At 38.4% G+C, this 22,259-nt stretch overlaps 1 protein-coding gene across 1 annotated transcript in view; it reads right to left on the bottom strand.

Annotated features, from left to right (window-relative positions):
• LOC145986540 (NECAP-like protein CG9132) overlaps window positions 1–22,259 on the bottom strand; it is a 47,215-nt gene that overhangs the window by 9,152 nt on the left and 15,804 nt on the right. The window lies entirely within an intron of this gene.

A 22,259-nucleotide genomic window follows, 5' to 3' on the forward strand; every position in this document is an offset into this window, starting at 1 on the left:
GCAGATTTGCTAACATTTACAAAAATTGCATCAGCCAGATTTTTGTCTATAAACTTGTCAATTTTTGGCCACACCAGAAATTAAGCAAAAACCCATACATACACACACATATTTACTTCCAGTTTAAGTTTAATTGAACCCCAGGTTCAATTTACTTATCTAATATTAAAACAATGCAATATGCAGAGACCCTCCGTTTCAAGTAATTCCCCTCGGTGTCAGTGTGTGGAATTCCCGAGACGGTAGTATTGATTTTTGCTTTGCATGTTTCTCCTCAGCGCCAGTATTTACAGAAATTCCCGAATATTGCATCAGCCAGTATTGTGAGACTGACTGAGGAGAACAGACGTGTTGATACAGTGCTTCTCATACTTACTGGTTTAAATATTCATATTGAACAATATAAAATCTGATATTTGTTGTAATCCACTCATATTTAGAGTCAAGCTTATATTTGTCCCAGCCTGTTATACATAACAAGGTTATTGCTATTCTATACATGCATGTCCGTGCAGGCATTTGCGGAATGGCAGTGTGAATGAATATTTATTCTCTTTTTCCACTTGTGGGCTATTGGTTTTACAACCTGTCATAATAAGCATAGAGATTAGATTTAAAACCCAGGAAATTGTATATAAATACCAAAGCCAAAAATATTAAGTGTATACACACATACACACACAAACAAATCACACAGCTGAACCCAACTGATATTTTTTATTCAGTATAAAGTTTTGAATTGAAACCCAGGAAATTGTATATAATAAACAACAGCAAAAATGCCGAATCAAAAATATTGTAATCAGTGCAATAAAAATATATCCAGCTCTAATTGGGCCAGACACCAAAAAATTTGTAACCCGGACAAATACAGAACTCCCACAAAAATTTGCCCCAAATGCCATAGAAAATATAACATGGAATACTTCACATATACACATAAAGATACTTGCTCTGTACAGTCATCAACATTGCCTCCACAACCATCAACATCTGGTCTGAAAAGAAGGCACGAAGTACCTCTTAATGCCAGAGCAGCAAAACAGCCACGCCATGAACCCATCCGTAGCAGTTTTAACGGCCAATTAAGGGATCACCGGTTTGTATCAGAGCCAAGATGCGGCATTGAGAATTTCTTGAACAGTATAAATCCTAAAGTGCAGGCAATTCTAAATGCACAAAATGGCTCTTATAAGCTCTCCCTCAAATTGTTTATACAATATAAGAAGCCAAACGCTACAAAATTTACACACCCCCACATAACAGAAACTGTACCGGTATATTCAAATGCAAATTTAGACACAATAATAAGCAGATTGATGGATCAATTGAATATTAAACACACTGAATTTGCAGCAAAAGAGTCCGGATGGAGCCTATGCGGCTCTCCGCACAAGCTATATGTTAATATTTCTGAATTCAGCCCATTACAAGGATCTACATATGTGCCATTACCTGCCAATATCAAAAACAAAAGAGCCGTGGTCAATATAAAAAATAATGACGCGAAATGCTTTTTGTGGTGTATATTAGCTGCTTTGTATCCAGTTTCAAGGGATCCTCAGAGAATAACTTATTACAAGCAACATGAACATGATTTTGACGATGCAATGGAGGGTTTGGAATATCCAATGTCAGTTCAGAATATTGATAAATTTGAAAAAAGGGCCAGGCATATCAATGGCAAACAATTATCTATTAATGTATTTATTTGTTCCACTGGCAATTGCCCGATAGCACCTCTCAGAATCAGTACAATTGATGATGATTCTGCTATTCCGATTGATCTGCTCTTAATTGAAGGGGATGATACACACCATTATACTCTGATACATAATCTTGAAGCTTTGGTGAGAACACAACTAGACAAATCCAATACAATATTCAAGTTGTGCAGAAGATGCTTAACTGTATTTGATGGTCAAAAAATGGTAAAAGGGGTTCGTGAAAAAAATGCAGAAATTGCTAAAAACAAGTTAATTGAGCATCTGAAATACTGTGGGAATCATAAACCTGTTCATATGGTGATGCCCAATCCAAGTGAAAATTGCAAATTCAAAAAGAATGAAGCCTTGTTGGAACACCCTGTATATATTGTCTGGGATTCTGAATCAAATCTCAAATCTCTTGCATTCTGCAATCCAGATCCCGAAGAATCTTCAATTGCACCATACCAGCTACATGAACCTTCCAGCTTTTGTTATGTGGTTGTACAGGATGGTGTTGTTACTAAAAAAGATTCATACATGGGACCAGATGCCATCAAAATATTTGTACATAGAATAGAAAATGTGTGCCGTGACATAGCATCTAACATCTTATTAAAATCAAAGCCTATGTTGCCTTTAACAGAGGAACAGATTGAAGATTTCAACAATGCAGAAAAATGCCCGGTATGCGATTCTGAATTTTCAGATACAAATATCAAGGTACATCACCATTCTCATACAGATGGTAAATTCTTAATGGCCCTGTGTAATAGCTGCAATATTAAGATCAAGAGACCAAGATTTGTCCCCATATTTTGCCATGGAGCATCCAATTATGATTTCCATCATCTGATCAGGTACGAGGGGTTTGACAAGCAGAATTTAAATATTTTAGCTGAAAATGATGAGAAATATATATCTATTAGCAAGATAATTAAAGTTGATGGGGTTCCTATTCACATAAGATTTCTTGATTCTTACAGATTTTTATCTGCTAGCCTGGCCACACTGACCACTCAATTACCTGATGATCAATTCAAAATCACACGTGCATTGTTTCCAAATCAGGACCTGAAATTAATTAGGCGGAAGGGTGTATATCCATATGACTATGTCACAGATTTTTCTAAATTTGATGAGTGTTCCCTGCCACCACAAGAAGAGTTTTACAGCAAAATCAGAGGATCTGGAATCACTGATGATGATTATCACCATGCTCAGTTGATGTGGAACAATTTAAATTGCCAGACATTTGGTGATTATCACATGGCATATTTAAAACTTGATGTCACCCTCTTAGCTGATATATTGCAGGCATTCAGAAAATCTTCCATGCAAAATTATAGACTGGACCCAGTGTATTTTTACAGTGCCCCGGGCCTAGCATGGGCCGCAACATTTTTCAACACCAAAAAGCAATTGGATCTGATCCACGATCAAGATATGTATCTGTTTATGGAGAAATGTATAAGAGGAGGGATGGTGCAATGTTCCCAGAGATATGCCAGAGCAAATAACAAGCATATTCCCAATTATGATCCAGCACGGCCATCAAATTATATACTGTATGTAGATGCAAACAGCCTCTATGGTCACGCTATGATGGATAAATTGCCATATGCAGGGCTTGAATGGGTCGAAGATTTCAATATTGAGGATCTTCAGAATTTTGATGACAGTGAATATGGTCTCTTCCTAGAGGTTGATCTGACAATTCCAGATCATTTGCACAATAAATTTTCTGATCTGCCCCCAATTCCCGAGGTTCAGTGCTCACCTGGCTCTAAACAGAAGAAGCTCATGATGACTCTGGAGCCGAAACAGGGATATGTCACATATTACAAAAACCTCCAGTTCCTGATGAAACATGGTGTTCAAGTACCCAAAGTTCGAAAAGTTTTGAGGTTCAGGCACTCAGAATGGTTGAAACCATATATTGATACAAACACGGAGCTTCGAACATCTGCAAAGAGCCAATTTGATAAGGCATTGTTTAAATTGATGGTGAATTCAGTGTATGGCAAAACAATTGAAAATGTCAGAAAACATACCGATGTTAAAATAATTACTGACCCCAGCCTGAGCAAAAAATTGGTTGCAAAGCCCAACTTCAATTATAGAAGAATTTATGATGAGCACATGGCACTTTTCAACATGATGAAAACAAAGATCAAGTTTGATAAACCTATTTATGTAGGGGCTGCGATATTGGAATTGTCCAAATTACATATGTTAATATTGTATTATGATGTGCTGAAACCTTTTTATGGTGATCGTGTAAAATTATTGTACATGGACACGGATAGTTTTATTCTTGATATTCAAACAGAAGATGTTTATCAAGATATGGCACAGCCTGAATTGTTTCAATACTTTGATACCAGTGAACATGCAAGAATTCAACCCCACAACAAAAAGGTGCCTGGCAAGTTAAAAGATGAGACACTTGGTGATGTTATTGTGGAATTTGCTGGGTTAAGTGCCAAGGTGTACAGTTTTAAAACATGTAGTGCTGTTGTCAAAAAAGCCAAGGGCATTGGCAGAGTGACTGTTGAAAAAGATCTTGAATTTGAAGATTATAAAAATTGCATCAAATCCCAGAATTCAATCAGAACATCAGAAAATAGAATTCAGAGTGAGGATCACTTGTTGACTTCAAATGTTGTAAGAAAAGTGGCCCTGGACCCACATGATGATAAGAGATGTATTTTATCATGTGGCATACATACTCTACCATGGGGTCATTGTGATTTGAAAAGTGGCAAACAATGCCCAATTACAGAGCATGATTTGAAATAAATAAACATGCCTATGAACTTATTTGGGTTCAAAAAACAGGCTATTATGGAGCTGCCAACACCACAACCCTCTTCTGATATATCTAAACTGAGTGGCTTGTTAATTATTCATCTGAACAGCATATTTACAGATAATGATGATGAAACAGGCAAAACATTATACATATTTAACAATAATTTAAATCATTACCAATTACCTGTAGGTGGGCAATTGCAATTTATTACAACCCCTGAGGGTGATGTTAAAATTTCAGTAGGGAGAAATATTTATAGAATTAAGCACTCAAACATGGTTTCTGGCACTGTTTATACTGTTTCTGCTGGTGACTGCTTATATATTGAGGTCCAGGGATCATATGACAAGCTTATACCCTTTTTTATAGAATTAAGAATCAGATACTCTATAATAAATAACCACTAAAACAAAAATGCCTAATGATATATTTGGCCATACAAGGCATGAAGATCACAGTGATGAGATTCTGATGCTTGATGTCAGAGTCAAGAAATTAAGAAGTGATTTACAAGCTTTACAAACCACACTCAATACCAGTTTTCAACTAGAAATTACAAATTTACAATCACAATGCATGGACCCTCTTCTTAAAATTGATTCTGAACTCAAACTGCTGCTTCAGAAATATACTGATCTGGCAACATTAGATAATTTTCAAAGTTTAGAAGAGGCTGTTGCAGCTCTTCAAGCCAAATTTAAGACCCAGGCCACCAATTCTGAGCAATTGAAACAACAATTGGAAGAGCAAATAAATAATGTCCAGGCACAGCTCCAAACAATTGTCAAAAGCATAAAATCACAGGAAGATTTTGATCTAGTGATTTCCACTCTAAAAGAACAGATTCAATCCCTCCAGATACCTAATCTGGATCCTCTGCACAATGCCATAGCCGAGGTTAAAGAAAAAATTGAGACACTTGAAAATTTTATGAACAATTTGCCATCTTCTGATGCTTTGAATGCAATAACTCGGAGTGTAGCAAATATTAAGCTGCAACTTGAAACATATGAAGATTTTGGAAAAATTCAAAGTACCATAACCCACCTTGAAGGCACCATAGCAGCAGTGCAAAATGATTTGGCAAATGTACTAGAATCCCGCCTGCCCGGTATTGTAGATACTCTTGTCAGTGTCCAGCAACAAATCACAAAGCTTGAAAACCTCAACACTGAATCTGAGCTATCTCATTTTCATCACTTGATCGATGATATCCAAACAAAACTTGAAATTTTACAACAATCAACACCCACTCAGGCAGATATAGCCCTGCTCCAAAATGCTATGCAAAATGTGGCTGATGCTTCTGAATTAAACAATGTAAAATTGGCACTTGAATCTTTGCAAAATACAGTATCAAATCTTCCCACATCACAGGAACTTAAAAATATTAAGAGGGCAGTGAATAGGATATTGAAATCAGAAGATATCAAGAATATCCAAGCAGAGATCAAACAACTCACTCAGACAGTGGCCACTCTACCAACCAATCAACATATTAATGAACTGCATGCCCTGTTTGAGGATATCAGAAGGCAGGTCCATGATCTTACTGCTCAAAATTCAAAATTGGCAGTTGTTGAAAATTTGCAACAAATTGTAGCTAATATCAAGCAACAGCTAGGGACCATGGAATCCAATCAAGCAAATGCTCTGTCTGTTTTTGCCACCCAGCTTCAAGAGATTGTGCAACAATACAAGAAACTTATTGTGGACATAAAGATCAAGCCAGGCCACGATGATGTTGTTAGGACCATCAATGAGCATCTTGAATCTGTAACAAGCAGATTGCTCACAGCAGAAAAAGAAATAACGGGCATAATCGAGAATCCTAAACATACAGTAATTCTTGAATTGTACAGCATTCCCAACAAAGAATATGATTCACCATTTACACCAGGTGGCAAAATATATATGCTGTCCCCTGCACAATTTTATTACCAGTTTTTTGTTGGGGGCACACTTAGACCAATCAAGATCAAATATTGGCTACAACCACAGGCACACCACTACCCTACCTTATCAATAACAAATGCTGAGAACAAAGTGAAAATCACCAGTGTAGAGTTAGAGGATTTTACAGATCCCAATACATTAGAAACAGCCTATACTGAAGATGATGGCACTTTGGAATTTAAAATACAAATAGGGGACAAATTATATTTAGAAAATCCTGTAGTATCAGCTGCTGAACACCCCATAGTTGCAATATTCTTGTTTACATATTATGTCTAGACAAATTATTGTTGATGAATTACACAGACAAGCCAGACATAATTATAAGAGACTGCCAGTAGTCACAAAGGGCATAGATGATTTATGGCAGAGCGACTTGATTGAGTTGTCAAGTGGGCAGTTGAAAAACTTAGACAAAATCAACAAGAGCTACAAGTATCTACTTACTGTCATAGACACATTTTCAAAATTTGCCTGGGCTATGCCACTCAAATCCAAGACTGGAAAATGTGTTACAGAAGCCATCAGGACAATCATCAATCAGAGTGGAAGATCACCGCGCTATTTGCAAACAGATAATGGCAAAGAATTCTATAATTCTGTGTTTCAACAATTTATTAAAAGCCAGTCAATAAAACATTACTCGAGTTACAGTGATCTCAAGGCCTCAATTGTAGAGAGATTCAACAGAACCTTAAAAAATCTTATGTATAAACAATTTACACTTCAAGGTAATTATAAATGGCTTAATATTCTTCCAGAACTTCTACATAAATATAACAACTCGGTCCATTCCACAATCAACATGAAACCCTCTGAAGTAACTTCATCTGATGAGCAAAAATTGATCAGGACTGTTTATTATCCTAGATACCAGCCAACAACAAGAAGGGCCAAATTCAGGGTGGGTGATCAAGTAAGAATCAGCAAATATAAGCACTTATTCAAAAGAGGCTTTACAAGAAACTGGAGCACCGAATTATTTACAGTGGTTCAAGTTAAACCTGGGACCCTTAACACATATATAATAAAAGATCACCGAGGAGAAATTCTCAAAAGGCAGGTTCTATGAACAAGAGCTCAGCAAAACTAAACAGCCTGACACATATCTCATAGAAAAAATCATCCGCAGAAAAGGCAACAAGTTATTTGTCAAATGGCTGGGTCATCCGGAAAACAGCTGGATCGATGCAAACAAAGTGATAATATGAGCACCTGGGATGTTATAAAGAGGCTGCCAGAACCTGAACAGCAGAATAAGAGAAATGGAAAATTGCTGCCTGAAAATATTAGGTGTCTTATTGTTGGGCCATCTGCTTGTGGTAAAACTACACTCATAGTTGATAATTTTTTATTGGCACCCAACTGGTTAGACTGGAAAAACAGGCACTTGTATGTCTTCTCTAAGAGCTTGGAACAATTAAAATATCAGCAGCTGATGAAGCTATATGATGGATTGGATATTGCCACTTTTGAACCAGATGTTAAGCCACTTGATGAATGTCTCGATAATTCTGTTGTTGTGTTTGATGACATTATACTGGATAATCAAAACAAGGTTAGGAATTTTTTTACACAGGGCCGGCACAAAAATATTGATTGCTTCTACCTGGCACAGACTTTTTCTAAAATACCGAAGCAGCTGATCCGAGACAACAGCAATTTTATATGTGTGTTTCATCAAGATCATACCAACCTCAAACACATACATGATGAATATGTAGGTGGGGACTTGAGCTACAATGATTTTTCCAAATTTTGCAGCAGGTGCTGGAACCAGGACAGTTACGGGTTTGTCACAATTGATATGACAAGAACACCCAATAGTGGCAAATACAGAAATAAAATCAACGATTTTCGAGACGTTGAGACATAAATAAATAACCATGAAACGACCAATCATTGATGATCTTAAGTTAAGAGATTATCTTGTAAAAAGATTTAAGGGATGGAAATCAGAGAACCGTGGAATTTATGAAAAACACAAACAAACAGAACAGCCTGTCATTGATGCTATTAACAATTTAGGTAAAAATATCAAAACTGTTACAGAGCAAAATCAAAATTTGATCACAGAGCTTGTACCTGTAGCTGCTAGGAACATATTAGATTATCCATTCACCCCACTTTCCAGCATTCATACACCTAGTCCTGTTGCTCCTAGAAGAATTGAAGCTACTCAGGATCCTATTGAATTGGGTCTTCTTGCTCAAAAATATTTAACCACACCTAAAGACAACAAAGATGAGGTGTTTGGCTTATATGCTGACACAGAGCTTGATGGCAGCATCATACATAGAATTGGCAATTTCAGAGTAACTTTTATGGGGGATGATCTGATTGTTTATTCAGAATCTCGTCTCGGAGAAAAAGGTGCTTTTGTTAAATATCCCGGCACACCTGGATTGTGGGAACTGATGACTAGGAAAAGGCCTGGCAGCTATACAGATCAAGATTATGAACATTACAAAGAAATATTAATAAAATCAGATGCTCTATACCAGAACAATGATCCCACACAAAAAAGAGTTAAGTCTAGCAGTGGAGCAAAATACAATAATTTAATCAAGCCCATATGGTCACAGATCAAGACTGGCAGTGGAATCAAACAATACAACACCCTGCCCAAAGAATTTGTCTGGGTTGATGATGTCAGGAAACTTGTGGATAGGTTATTGGTGATAGCTGGGGAGGAAAATGCTGGCAACCACAATTTTTACAATGAAAAGGTTGGAATTATGGACATGATAAGCACAAAATTGTCTAATTTTATAGTGAATGACCCTAAGGGGATTGGATATCTCATAAAAATTATTAATACTCTACCCCCTAAATTTTGGAATATTTCTGAGGGTCGGGGCCTGGTTAATGACATTATAAACAAGCTGCCATTTGAACTACACATTCCAGGCTATCAGTATTGTGGTCCAGGCACAAAATTGGAGCATAGATTAAACAGAGGTGATCCTGGTGTAAATCCCCTAGATGCTGCTTGCAGAGACCATGACATAGCATACAACACACATACTGATCTTGACAAGAGACATGTTGCAGACAAGAAATTAGAAGAGGCTGCATTTGGTAGATTTGTAAGCAAAGATGCATCTTTAAGTGAGAGAATATCAGCATTGGGAACCACCATAGCTATGAGCACCAAACAAAAACTGGGGTGGGGGCTGTGAACATGTATATAATAAACCTACAATGAAGGCCAAGGGTGTTATGTATCAAATACCTTATGCAGGTCTCAAATCTCTTAAAACTATTGATAGTCTTTTAACCAAAAAGCAGCGCAAGAAAAAAAGCTCTTGTCTTGCAAAGGGTCATGGTATGAAATTGTTGCTTAGTACCCCCCAATTAAAAAAATTACAGCAATCTAGAAAAAAATCACATGTAGGGGGTTTCATATTTACTATCCCTGCCATCTTAGCTGCTCTCGGGGCTGTTGGGAGCTTGGCTGGGGGATCAGCTGCCATAGCAAAAACAGTAATAGATGCCAAGAAAAATAGGGCAGAATTAGATGAGCAGAGGCGCCATAACCTGGCCATGGAGAAAAAAGGCAAAGGTGTTAAGAGAGCCATGAATAAGTTTAAAAAAAACAAGAGCCGCTTACAAACCAAGATATTGAAGCTTTGATCAAGCCACTGGGCATCAAACATTTTAGAGGTGTGTACATGTCTGATTCTTTACCGGAACAACCACTCAACAAAGAGTGTGGCATTGTTAATTTGGATGAGTATAAAAATCAGGGCACTCACTGGATTTGTTATCTTAAATATTTAAAAAATGAGGCATTTGTGTTTGATTCATTTGGAGGTGTTCCACCTGAAAATTTAATAAAATATTTAAAATCAGCTAATCTTTATTACAATAATGCCCGTGTTCAAAACTTCAAAGATGTTAATTGTGGACATTTGTGTTTATCTGTTCTCAGATATATGTCTCAAATAAATAAACCATCAATTGAAGATTTTCAAAAGGCCTTGTGGTATCTGAAACATCATGGGGGTATTCCATCTCACCAGCCAAAATTCAATATTGAAACTCAAATTGCATGATGACATAGTGTATCCCAAAACAATAGCTCTCAGGGCATTTTACGGCATGTACCTAATCCCTAATATTACACACCACAACAATACAATTGCAGTTGGGGATCAAAAAATTGTCATCACTCCAGGGCAGTATAATCTGTCCACTCTAAATGCTCAATTACCCAGAGGTGTAGTGTTAAGTCAAAATTCTGTCACTCACAGAGTAGAGATTGTATCTGCTACAGAAACAGTGCATCTGGGTACTATAGGAGAGCTGTTAGGCTTTGAGAACAACACAAAACTCGAAGCGGCCATCAAACACACTGCTATGAATATACCCAAATTCTTAGCCATAGAGACTCTGAATATTCACTGTAATGTGGCCGAGGGTATGATCACCAAATCAAATGGCATAGGCACTCACAAACAAACTGGCATCATTGCAACATTCAAACCTAATTCCGAATTCATGGAGCCAATCATCTACAATCCATCCCCAACATTATATTTTCCTGTGTGCCATAATAGAATAGATTATATTGAATTGATGGTCACTAATGAAAAAGAAGAATTAGTTGATTTTGCTGGAGCCACAACAACTGCAATCATAGAGATTAACATTTAAATAAAAATACATACAATGGAAAATATTGAGAGTTATGAGCTACAATCATTCCCCCCAAACAGGAGGACATTTGCAAATTTAAATCAACCCAACACGGAAATCGAGGTTGATCTTGATGTAGGGGACGGATTTATACACCCCCACAGAGCAGATCTATACATCAAATTTGATGTTGTAAAGCTCGATGGAACAGATTATCCGGCAAATTCAAATATAAGATTGGTGGATAATTTTGTGCCGCATCTGTTCTCTGAAATTGAGATCAGAAAGCATGGCGTTGTTATAAACAGAGTGGATTATCCCGGCATTACCTCCACGGCTTTGGCCACACTAAAATTATCCAAAACCGAAGCTTCATACTACAAAATCGGTGGATTTGAGGCTGGTGATAAGATATTATCTAAGAACCACACAGTGCTGTTCCCCATGCGCCTGTTGCCAGGATTCTTCTCGGATTACAAAGAAATTATGTGGAAGGGCGGGTTAAGAATTACATTTAGAAGAGCTGCCAATGATAATAATGCTTTGATGAGGTACAGTACAATAAACTCTACCGGGGAAGCTCTGCCTAATACCTTACCAGATGCAGGCAAGTGCATTATTCAGACTATGGAGCTAAGAATCCCTGTTGTTGAATATGAGGCCAGTTACGCTCTTAAATACAAAGCTGATATCCTAAAAAATCCACAGGTTCCTCTGCAATTTTACACATATCAATCTGTACAGAAGCCTGCCTCTGGTACATACTATGAATTTGATGCTACAAATTCATTCTCTAGTATACAATACGACATGCCTGATTTTGTGGTGGTACTGTTTCAGACTGGGAGACACAACAATCAGGAAAAAAATTCAAGTAAATTTGATAACTGCAACATCAAAAATATATATCTTAAAAATGGCAGAAATGAGGTTTTTCCTAGAGAAAATTACAATTTAGACATTTCCAAGGATGATTTTCTCAAATTATATGAAGCTTTTTCGGCTTTCAAGCGTGTCACTACTGGCAATACAGATATGTATTACACACCAGATGAATTCAAGACACAGAGACCCATGTTTGTCATCAACACTTCAAAAAGGAAACAAGTTGTGGTTAATGACAGGACAAACATTAAAATTATCTGTGAATTTCACGAGGCTTTACCGGATGACACCATATGTAGCGTTATTCTCATAGGTGAAAAATCATATGTTTATGATGTAAGAAATGAGAGGGTCACAGAGCAGTTCTAGAGGCCCGATTCAAACACAGAGGCCCTTTGGATATAAAACAATACTTTACCGTCAGGAAATATATTACCTACCCATTTTATAGCACCTCTGCTCGTGGCAGATACCTACCCAAAACACAACACATCTGCCAAAAGCTGAAATACAGAAATATTGCAATAATTATTCTGTAAGTTAAAAACTTGAGCCTATATTATTGCAACAAGACCAAACCTTTGCATGACAATATCCATGAAGAAATTTCCTCAATATGATGAATGGCCCCTGAAAGGGGGCACAGTGTAGATAAGAATTTCTCTTTGAGTCCCATGACAAATGACATGTAATTTCCCTCGGAAAAGGCACAATGTAGGTAATATCAACAGATATAATCACTCAGGCATACAGAAAGAAGGCAATTACTCTTTGATGATAAATAACTCTGAAAAGACGCAGTGTAGATTATATCTGCTAGCATACAAGAAATATAATTTCCCAGGCTAGCATGATTAATTGTTGGCAGAAACATGGGACTGATCAAAAGATTGGAAAGAACATGGAATGTTTACTTGACCTCCATTCTATTGTATTGATCAGGCAGTTTTGCCCGTATTGTTGAGCTGATATTTTACCCAGATAACAAAACTCTGGTGATTCTTAATAGAGAATAATTTTGCTCTGTTGTATAACATTTTTTACCAAATTTAAGATCTGGGAGCTATCAACTAGCAGTAATTATTCTCAAAATCTCACATATAGAATGCCACATCTATCAGGACTCGAACCCAGAGCCCCTTGTTTACAAAACTACAATATTAACATTTTGCCATCAGATTTTATGAGGACTCAAACCCGAACCTTTTGATTACAAGGCAATAAAAACCATGTACCACACTCCACTCGGTCTCAGAACCCAATAGATATCAATTCAAGATTCCTGGGATTTTGACAGAAAAACATACTATAAGCTTAATTTCTGGTGTGGCCAAAAATATATCACTTTTTGACAAGTTTATGGACAAAAATCTGGCTGATGCAACTTTTGTAAGTATGCACAAATCAATCTGAAGAGCTCTTCCTTTCTGAAAAATTCCCGAGGGCATTTTTACAAAAATCTTGGATTAGGAAGAGCTCCACACTTGAGCAAAAAACTCATATGCTCATGTTAAGCAAGTTTTAAGTGTAGCAAAGCTGCTGGAGAGAAGCTCTTCCTTTCTCGCGCTGTCCCTAGTATCAAACACACTACTGCATATATTCACAAAATCTTAAGTAATCGCTTAAACTCTGCAGTATGTGTTTAACAGACATAAATCGAAATCGAACCATGTAAAAGTTGCATTTGTAGCATGATGAAATCGTAATAAAACAAAAGGAACTTGGGCTCATTTTCACCACTTTTCAGCATAATTTCATTCTACACTCAAACAATACATAAAATTACTATCGGCATGAAACCAACATTCCTAACCTAACAACGATGTGTGACCAGCGTACGGTAATTCCTCTAATTCGCACCAGTTTTTTAAAAATAAATTCGTTCTACATGCACAAAACACGTGCATATTCGAATACTGACGTCACTGATACTGCAAAAAATCACCAATTTCTGGGGTGTAACACATCTCTGCAATGTAAAAACTACGACAATGAGCAAATGAACTAAAGTCCATTTTTTCCCACTACGAAGTGGATGTAAACAAAAGCACGTGTTCTAGAGAAAGCCAGTGCAGCCCTATTGGTGGATTCTGGCAGTAGTCCCTCCGCAGACCTTTTGCACCCTGATAGATAGTCCATTCAATGCCGTCTTGAAACTAGAGTAATACAGCATTGTATGCTGTTCAAAGCATTTACTAGCCTTATGCTTGCTTATGAATTCATAACCATTCTTTAGTAAAGCACCTACGGTGACATTCACTCATTCAAATTAACGAAATTCCCGCTACTTGACAGTCACTCTGTGCTGTGCAGTGTTGCAAATTCGCAATATTAAGTAAAGTCTATAATCTTGAAACACCGGACTAGACAGAATCAGAAAACATGATTTAGACTGACAGTGACTGACATGGGAATCTCTAGATTACACACGTGTTGATGTATATACCACAAACACGCACACACTACTTTCAACTTCATTTTATCTAGAATGGTAAAATCAACACACTGCAAAAGATTGTAGGGAAACCTTTGAGAAAAGCCAAAGTGCTTGGTGCAAATACAACCAGTGATGCTTAAAATCGTACGGAATGTTACTTTAGCATTTATTAAATGATCCACCTACGCTTCCTTTCCTTTACTTCCCACATAAAACATGCTCAGATTTCAGGAACCTGAATTCCCCCAGCTTGTCAAAGAAAAATGCCAGATGCATACACTGGCAAGTGCTACCAAGAAGGAATTCGTAGAGGGCGGGGACACGAATTACAGATGGGCAAACTGTGCCATTCAGTGTTGCTACCCGACCTTTATAGAAACATCGTTACAATTCGGTAATATTCCAAAGCTGTTATCGTATCTAATTGCTATATAGCCAACTTCGCAACTACAAAGTTCTATTAATGTTCCAATACGCGTGTACGTAATAAGACCTTTACATTTCTTGTATCTAATTCATAAGGGAAAAAATAACATAGTTGGAGACACTACTTCTCGTGGTCAAGAATCTTCCGAAACCCTCAAGCACACGGCTATTTATAGCTTTCCTCCCTTCGACCCTGCAAAACCTGCCCTCCTCTCCGTTGCCGTGTGGTGGTTCTCGAGATTTTGCGTAGTGTTTATAGGTTTTATCATGGAATGTTGATGTGGCTTCAACAGCAAGTGTTACAAAACATCTACATTTGAAACCTTCAACAAGTGGCGATACCAAAATTGCGGTGAATCCAGAGTATTGTGTTGAATCGTTAACTTCTGAACAGGTGTCTTAAAAACAAGCATTTATGCGGTCCGCAAGGAAAATCAGCCGAACAAAAACGCGGATGGCACATTTTAGCCGATTTAGTACTTGCTGCCGTCAGCAGGAAAGTGGTTGTTTCTTTTTTTCATGGATATGAGTTTGTCTACGCTGGTTAAATTATTGCATGGTTCATTTGGTTTATTTTACTTCGCATTTCTGCCACACTTGGTTAATTGCGAGGATGAGTGATGATATGGTGAAATTGATGAAATAACACTCGCAAAGAACATCCAAGCCCGGGCCAAGATTCAAACTCGGGACTCCTGGCATCGTAGCGCACAGTGATAACCACTCCGCTACAACGGACAGCTGTGTGAATTCTTCTTACATGGTATATTACCACTGACGAGAACTGACATCGTTGGTAAGTTTTTACCTCTATTTTAGTATATTTTCTTCATCTCTCGTATTTACAACAGTGTTCATTTTAAAAACTAATATTTACACATTTTTAAAAGTCACCCTAGTTTCGAAACGTTGTGGAAAATACTGACACTGAAGCTAACACGTGCGCTGGGAGGGAGGGGCAAGTGCTGGCGAATAGAAAGTGGTCACCGCACGCATTAATACAAATTTCGGTAACTTATTGGCCACACCTACTTCGTTTTAAAGCTGGAAACAGAATAGTTGACCAGGTTGCTTCTGAACGGGTCGCAAACGAAGGACTCAAATTCACAGAACGGGTTCCGGGGGGAAACGAAGTATCGAGTCCCTTTGTTTTTACTCGGCCTCCGCACCCGTCCAGTGTGACGTCAACCACAGACAGTTATGTGAAATTCTGCTCTTCAAGCTTTAGTGCAGATCCAAAACCAATGAACTGTCCGAACACCAACCTGCTCCGTTTCACGTATCAAAAGAGAACGGGTTCCGAACGGGTGTGTTCTTGCAGAAAGAAAATTTCCTCACTACACACAAAGCTAAAGCAACATTTTTTCCGCACGAAATTCTGAGGATGGCTGGTGCGTAGGTTTCATCTTGAGTAGCTTGTTCTCTAAGGAAAAATCTCTCACCTCTCCAAATTACGGTCTTGAACAGGTTCACAAGAACGAGTCGCAAAATGAACGGATCCAAGAACCTAGATCCGAGAGTGAATAAATATAGAATTGAAATGTGAAGGAACCATAATTTTGTACGTAACAGACTAGAAGTCATAATGACGAGAGGAAAAAGTTTCTGAACTGAATCTTTTTGGGGGACTGGAATCACAAGAACCGAATTTGGAAGTGGAAATGAACCGTTCATTCATTTTGTAACTGGTTCTCCTGCAACTCCAAAATGTGCGTAAATTCCAGAAAATATCCAAAATTCCCTGAGTATTCCCTGACTTTTCCCTGACCAACCAAATTCCCAGACTTTTCCCTGTTTTCCAGGTTTTCCAGTCGCGTAGCAACCCTGAATATGTTTGAAGCTTTAAAAGCCATGATTGAAGGAATTAGCACGCAGCAAGTTGAAAGTATGGAAACATTACAAGCTGATATTAAACAGCGGGATGATTCCATCAACAACTTGAAAGCTGACATTAACGGACAGTCTGAAACCTTACAGGCTGATATTAAACAACAAGCTGATTCCATCAACAACTTGAAAGCTACATGATGAGGAAGTGTGTATTATTCACTATTGAATACAAAATAAATACGTAAAATAGTATTAAAACTTTTTGAACTTACGTGAGTGAGTATATGTTAATCCGGACGACGTTTAGGAGGTAAATACTTCCTCCTTCTTCAGGTCTAACTATAAATCTAGACACCATACATTGTGTCACGTGAAATAGTGTTAAATAGGGATATGGTTGTCGGAATCGGTAAAAAACACTTACAAATCCTAGTTATTAAAATCTTTAAAATCCCTATCCAGGTAAAACATTCTAAAAAATACTCATATTCAAAACTAAAAAACTAAAAACCAGGTGGCCACATGGCAGCCGATGAACTTCCGTCCAACTATAAGGTGAAGCATGTGGGTAATGGTCTACACGCGCAGAGTTTGAGACTACCACAGGACTGATTCCCCTCAACCGCAACATCACCAATCCAATGAGAATTCCCCTACAACTCTCAGAACTTCAGTGGTGACATGAAAACCCAACTTAGCGTAATTTTTGTAGCCGATATTAAAAAAAGCTACTTGTAAGCTGATATTAGCAAACAGACTGAAACCTTACAGGCTGATATTAAACAACAAGCTGATTACATCAACAACTTGAAAGCTGATTTTAGCAAACAGGCTGAAACCTTACAGGCTGATATTAAACAACAAGCTGATTCCATCAACAACCTGCAAGGTGATATCAATAATCAATCTGAAATGTTGAAGGCTGATATCTGTAGACAATCTGATATATTAAAGGAAGATATCGGCAGACAATGTGCGTTATTAAAGGATGATATCGGTAAGCAGCATGGTGAATCTATGAAAGCTTTGAGAGCTGAAATAGGTGAGATGGACTGTGAAATTTAACTGAAATCTGAGAACGAAGCAACTAAGGTCAGATTCTCTGAAGAAATCCGGCAAGCTAAAGAGATAGACTTTGATGACGTCCGGCGTAGCTTGGCAGCCGATGTAAATAAAGCCACGGAAAATGTTTGCACAGATGTGGAGGATATTAACTCGAGATTCACTGGCGAGTGCAATAGGATTATTGAAAAGCAGCTGACACTAGAACAGATGTTCGCCGAGGACGAGACTGACAAAATACAGTTCCGGGCTGAGGTCGAAGAAAATATTAGTCAGATTTCAGTAGTTGTGTCTCAAAGAAGCAAGGATGTTGAGGAAATAAAGACTCAAGTAGAACAACTTACAAATCAGTTACAGAGTATGCACGTTTCCCGGCAAATGGAAATAGAAATTGGATCTCGAACAGCTGGTCACCCGTCTGCAGTTGCTGAGAGTGCAGTGTTGCCCACTATGAACAGTGAACTAAATGAAGTGATGGACAGAACCGGTGGAGAGAAAACTAGAGAAGACAAACAAGTCTGTCGCCCACGAGTTACTGCTGATTCAAGAGCTAATGAAGTGGCCCCTGCTATTCCACCTACCTTTAGTCTTTCAGGCGATGACAGAGGTTACAGAGAGCGTGAATCTCGCAGGGCCCGGCACAGTCTTTATGAAGAAAGGACAAAGAGGAAACGTCTAGAAAGGAAGAAAGATCGCAGTTCCTCCTCTTCCAGCACCAGCTCTGACTCTCAGTATCAAGCAAAAATCAGGAAGTGAACACGCAGGCATGGAAATGCAAGAAGCGGGCCAGATGAGTCGCCGCCAACAACTCAGCGATCAGCAATGACTGGAACTCCAAGGATGGCAGACCTTAATTCCTTGTCGAAGTTCAAGGGAGACCTGGAAGCCCAGAATGCTGAGCAGTACTTAAAAGAACTTAATATCAGTTTTGATTTAATGCAGATTCCATATGAATACCGATTGGAAATTATTCCTCGGCTATTTAAGGGCCAGGCTGAGCATTGGTTTCGAGCAAACCAGTTAGAGTTCAAGTCCTATTCTGATTTCTGCTGTCATTTTCGCAAACAATATGCTTCAGAAGAGGCCAAAGAGAGGCAGCTGACAGCAGTGAGATCTCGCCGATACTCAAAGCAGTCCAGTATACGCATGGAGGAATATGCCTGGGCCATTTACTCAGCCTACCGCAATCTGTCTGCCCGTTACATAAAATTATTTTCCTGTAGTTTACGGTTATTACAAGCATAAGAAAACAGTTTTTGTTGTGACGTTTCAGGAGAACACACGCCCCCTTCATCAGACATTTATTTTCATTTTGACTAAAGATACAGTTATAACACTGGTTTGCAATTTCTTAAACAAAAAGAATCTGTTATATAATGGATGTTGTCAATGTTACATTGTTTTAATATAGCAACTTAACTGCGAACAGAAGCAGTCTGTTTTATTTTTATTTCTGATAAAAAAAATTTGATCATATTATTATTATTAAGAAAAACTGTTTTCTTATGCTTGTAATAACCGTAAACTACAGGAAAATAATTCTACAATGCAAGCAATGCATACATACAAGAAAAACTGTTACATATAACCTGAGATTGTGAATTTAATCATTTCCCAGCTTCCATATAGAGCTCACAGTCTGAGTCTAGCTAATTCTCCTCAAACTGTACGGCAGCTAGCCGATTTTCTAAAAAGGTTCGAGGTGCGTGAGGAGCAGGGCAGTTGGAACCCCGCGTGGAACAGAGAAGGTTCTGGCCAGGGAAATGCTCCTAGGTAAAATAGGACTGGAACCCCCCCCCCCCCCACTGGGTCAGACAAGTTACACAGAACCATAGAAATGGTTATTCCAATTACAACAGGTGACGTAATCCTCAGAGAAGGGATGGCAGGAACAACTATGTACGTGGGCCTTAGATCTGATCCAGAAGACCATTCCCTTGACTCTTCATGTAACTCCTCTGAACCCAGTAACTTCAGAACGACGGCACCTCCGTTTGAGCCTCCTGCTTCATGTTTGACGAACAAGCAATGGCAAAGCGTCGACATGACAAGAGACTTTTGTTGGGCACCCTCGACTAGTGCTAATCCGAGTGGTATGCAGTCTGATTTAGCCAGTCGCCCAACATGAATTCTTCGTTCCCGATCATGGTTGGGCTAAAATCTTGGGACTTCTCTGGGAACAGATGACAGTGTTATAAATAGTGAAGATAATCATCATTTTGTTGTACTTTCTCTCAATGAAGGAGAACAAAGTTTAGATAGAGCAATATAACAGGCAGTCAGAAAGGAAAATATACCAAGGGCTCCTTTAATTAAAGCTACTGTAACAGGGATTGATTTTATGTGTGTTCTGGACACTGGCAGCGAATGTAATCTCATGAGCTATGACATTTGGAAGATTAAAGAGAAGCTGCTGTCACTGCAGTTACAATCATGTGCAGATGTTAGGCTGACTGGGAGAAACAAAACTAGAGTTGTGGGATGTAGACAAGTATATCTGGAGATTGCTGGAATAAATTTATTGGAGGAAATGTTTGTCTTGAAAGGTCTCGAAGCTGACTTTATTCTGGGCTACCCATTCCTCAGGAAATATGAAGCAGGAATTGATCTACAGCGTGAGAAGTTATCCCTCACCGTAGAATGAGTTCCGGTAGAGCAGGACTTCGTGAATAATGAATCTTCAACAAGGACGCATGTAAGAAAAGTCCGTGAAGATTCCCATGTCGATCAGTGGACGGCTAGTCCTGACGACATTCTTCAGAAGGTCAATGCGAATGAAATTTTATGCGAAAGGGGGTAGAAGCCAATTGAAAGAAGTGTTATTGAAGCATAGAGATGTATTTTCCGAGAGACCTGGTATTATTAAAAACTTTCAGCGAGAGATTGAACTCACCACAACAGAACCTGTGTATCGATCTCCATATACCATACCTATAGTAAAACGGAAACTCCTGGAGGAAGAACTGGAGAAGTGGAGACAATGGGGTGTTATAATGCCTTGTAATTCCCCTTACTTGGACCCTTTATTGTAGTCGACAAGCCTGACGGTACAGTACGCCCGTGCATTGACTTCAGGAATTTGAATAAAATTGTACGTGTACCATGGAATTCAGTTGAGCCTTACAAAAATTTAAAGGTGCTCATTATTTTACAAATCTGGATCTGGCTTCTGGATATTTACAAAACACTGTAAAAACTGACTGTCAACCATGTACTGCCTTCTCCTATAAAGGACGTCAGTGGATGTTTGCTCGAATGCCTTTTGGTATCTCTAGTGCTGTATCAATTTTCATAGCTGCCATGCATGCTGTATTTGGTCCTGAAACCGAACCTAACTCAATATATGGATGACTTGCTGGTTTTCGACAAAGAACTCTCCAAACAACTCCAGCATTTGGATGAGGTGTTGCAGCGACTCCAAGAAGTGGGGATGACAGTAAAGCTGTGAAAGTGTGAATTTGTCCAGAAAGAAATTACCTACTTAGGCCACATCGTTTCTGGAGATGCCATCAAAATCCAACCTGACAAAAATTCAGCTATTAAGTTATTTCCTAAACCTAAAACTAGAAAGGATGTTCGGAAATTTCTAGGCATCGCCAACTGGAGGTGGAAGTTCATTGAAAATTTCGCAGCAAAATCTGAACCGCTCACCAAGTTGTTAGGTAAAAATCAACGTTGGATTTGGCGAGACGAGTGAGAACAAAGTTTCCGGCTACTGAAGAATGAACTTGTAAGAGATGCTGAATTAGCACAGCCCGATTTTGAAAAGGAATTCTGTATCCAATGTGATGCTTCTGGGAAAGGATTGGGTAGTATTCTGTTCCAAGTGGATGGTGAAGAGAGGAAAGTCATTCAGTATGCAAGCCGAAAACTGAAAGAGAACGAACGTCATTACTCCATCCATGAGTTAGAATGTTTGGCCATTATCTTTGGAGTTGAGAAGTATGCTGTTTATTTGAAAGGCAGGCCCTTTACTATCATTCCTCATAAAGGGTTGGTATGGTTACAAGATGCCCGTAACTGACACACTGGTCTCTAAAACTCCAACAGCACCCGTATAAAATTGTATACGTCTCTGGTCGCCAAAACGATCTGGCAGATATTTTATCTCTGTATCCTGCTAATGATATACCCCAGATTCATTCTGAAAATAGCCAGCAGACATTCAGGATCAACTACCTGTGGGCCGAAAGAGGAAAAATAGATGACATCGACAAGTGGAGAGAGGCACAATCTGAAGATGAAATCTGCAAAAATTTACTCGAATCTCTAAATTCTCAGGAACCTAACCTCAGATTGCATCGTTCCTATTGCATTCAAGAAGGATTTTTTTTAAAGAAAGGATCGGATTATCAGTCCCTTTGGAAATTATGTGTTCCGGTGGTAATGAAGCAGCCTCTCTTGAAAGTAATTCATGATGAAGCTGGACATTTTGGAGTATCCAAAACATTGAAGCGACTTGATGACGTAATACAGTACATCTGAGATTGTGAAATTTATG

This window comes from Lepisma saccharinum, chromosome 4 (genome assembly GCF_977018435.1).
Source record: "Lepisma saccharinum chromosome 4, izLepSacc3.1, whole genome shotgun sequence".
Taxonomy (NCBI): Eukaryota; Metazoa; Arthropoda; class Insecta; order Zygentoma; family Lepismatidae; genus Lepisma; species Lepisma saccharinum.